Source organism: Bidens hawaiensis, unplaced genomic scaffold (assembly GCF_021521415.1).
Source record: "Bidens hawaiensis isolate Kalapana, Puna unplaced genomic scaffold, B.hawaiensis_p1.1 tig00029683_1, whole genome shotgun sequence".
NCBI lineage: Eukaryota > Viridiplantae > Streptophyta > Magnoliopsida > Asterales > Asteraceae > Bidens > Bidens hawaiensis.
The window spans coordinates 231241-234416 of record NW_027494932.1 but is presented as its reverse complement, the minus strand read 5'-3'; positions in this window follow the sequence as shown (position 1 = coordinate 234416).

Sequence of the window (3176 nt, the reverse complement as noted above, 5' to 3'; positions counted from 1 at the left end):
TTGTGATTGACGCAGACTGGAGTATCATATGGAGTGCTGTCCTCCATCTTGAAACGTTTGAGAACATCATGGACATACTTCGTCTGATGAATGAACATCCCGTCTTTCTTCTGATCAACCTGCAATCCTAAAAAGAAAGTTAGTTCACCCATAGCACTCATTTCAAATCTCTTCTTCATGACGGCCTCAAACTCCTGACACATTGAGACTTTTGATGCAGCAAAGATAATGTCGTCCACGTATACTTGCACCACCAGAAAGTCGCTACCCTTTCTCTTGAAGAACAATGTGCTATCAATTTAACCTCTTTCAAACTCATTCTCAAGCAAGTAATCTGATAACGTTGAGTACCATGCACGAGGTGCCTGATGTAGTCCATACAGTGCTTTACTTAGCTTGTACACGTGATCGGGAAAGTCAGGGTCAGGAAAACCCGGAGGTTGCTCAACGTACACAACCTCATCGACTTTACCATTTAGGAATGCACTCTTCACATCCAACTGAAAGACCTTCATCTCCTTATGAGCAGCAAATGCCAAAAACAGCCGAATGGCTTCCAATCTTGCCACAGGAGCAAACACCTCATTGTAATCAATACCCTCTTGCTGATTAAAGCCTTTAACAACCAGCCTCGCCTTGTTCCTTATAACAATCCCTTTCTCATCTCTCTTACATTTGAAGACCCATTTCGTGCTATCGCATGCACATTCTTCGGTTTTTCAACCAAATTCCATACTTCCATTTTCTTAAACTGAGCTAACTCTTCTTGCATGGCTTCGACCCACGAGCTGTCTTTAAGAGCCATTTGATAGTTCTTTGGTTCAATTTGGCTGATGAAGCAGGTGTACAAGCATTCGTTGATAATGCCTGAATCTTTAATGCTTGTACAAACACAGGTGTGCTCATTCAAGCTTTGTCTTGTTTGTACACCGGCGGACAGATCACCTATCACATTCTCCAAAGGATGATCTTTGTGAATTCTCGTAGTCGGAACCGAACTGACATTCAGATTATCTTCCAAGTTCGAAGATAGCTCATCAATGGGTGATTGATGTTGAGAGTGAAACGGATTGATGAATTCCTCTTCAGTAGAGGCAGCAGGGTTATTGACAGCATTTGACGAGGAAGGCTGACATTCATCAAACTGTGGTCGTTGCACCAAAGTGTCTTCCTCATCGCATATCATCTTCGTAGCAATTCTTTCCTCAACTTCTGCAAAATCCAAATAAGGCATGTTAAAGGATTTAAAAAGTCTATCATAGTCGAAAACCCCAGGGGGTCCCGTGCTTGGTTTTGGTGATTTGTAACTTGTGATATCAGTGTTACACACCACCTCAACCTTGCTGGTCGATGTATTAAAGACCCGTCTGTTGGGAGTCCCAACAACGTATCCGACTAAGATTCCTTCGTCGGCTACTTCACCAAATTTAGAATTGGTCTTTAATATCGAACACGGGGACCCGAATGGTTCAAGACCACTCAAGTTGGGCTTTCTCCCATGCATAAGTTCGTAACAGGTTTTATTTAATCTTTTAACAGTTAACACTCTATTAAGGATATAACAGGCTGTTGCAACAGCTTCAGCCCAGAACACCACGGGAAGTTTCGAATCAGCCAGCATGGTCCTGGCTCCTTCAATTAAAGTTCTGTTCTTCCTCTCAGCCACTCCATTTTGTTGCGGTGTATACGGTGCGCTGTATTGGTGTTCAATCCCCTTCTGTAAGCAGAAGATCTCCATCTCATAGTTCTTGAACTCAGTGCCATTGTCACTCCTGATGAATTTAACCCGTTTCCCCATGATATTCTCAACCTTGGTAATCAAATTCTTTACCAACTGCACTGTTTCATCCTTTGACTTCAGGAAATATACCCAGGAATATCGAGAGAAATCATCAGTGACCACCAAGCCATAAGATATTCCTCCTAGACTTCTTACATTCACGGGACCGAAGAGATCCATGTGAAGTAATTCTAGGGTACTGACAATTGAATTGACCTTCTTGGTGAGATGGGATTTCTTGTGTTGCTTTCCCTTTTTGCATGATAAGCATTTGTCTTCAAAGTTGAAATTCTTCAAGGGAACACCCAGCACAAGCCCATTTTTGACAAGGTAGTTCATTTTCCGAAGATGAATATGCCCCATTCTCCTATGCCACAACTCGGACTCCGATTCAGTTGCTTTTGACAGAAGACACGATTCTTCTATGGCCATCTCAGTCGACCTCATATCCATGATATACGTATTCTTCACTCTTGGAGCCTTCATAACAATCCAATCCTCTGGTATCTTGAAACCAGGATATAGCACGATCGTCTCATTCTTTGTAAAATGTACGGTGTATTCTTTGTCACAGATCTGCGAAACACTCAGCAGATTGTGCTGCAGTTCTTCAACAAAATTTACTTTTTCCAAAGTCATCTTTCCATTTGACACCGTCCCTATTCCTGTAATCCTTCCACCGCTCTCTCCTGCGAAACTCACTCTTCCTCCTTGAACAGGTTTCAACTCGTGTAACAGTTTCTTGTTACCCGTCATGTGCCGGGAACAACCGCTATCCACAACCCATTGATTGTTGGCAGTCCTGTTCAACGTTCCTGCACGATTAAAGCAGATGATTAAAATCGATACATTCCGTACCTTGGCTGTCCAAAGTTAGTATCATAATAATTTCTGTGAGTCCTAACAGGATACCTTGTTGTGGATTGACTATGAGGCCATTCAAACCTTCGTGAGTTAAAAGAATTATTACTTATGGTTTGGTTGTTAGCAGTGAAAAACTGAGATCTTTTTCTTTGAAAACCTGAATTAGACCAATTTCTTAATTTTGATGGGTTTTCAGTTTTAACATTTCCGTAAGTTCTATTCTCAGTTCTCGAAGGCCTCACACCTCTGAATCTCTGCTTCAGAGGGCAATCAGCAACTAGGTGTTCTAATTGATTACATCTGAAACAACTCATGTGATCAACTTTCTTTTCCATAGTTGTTTTAGATGTTGAGGCTGTATTACTGCCCATTTGTCTCACATAAGGTGGGACATACGGGTTTAGTGGAGACTTCTTTTCAGGTGTTTTATTTTTCTCTCCACTTTTTGGTAACACTTTCTCTTGTTTTGTCTCACTTCACTTGGAAGACTTGTCCGAGTTAGATGAGACCGGACTAGGCACAGAAATTTTCA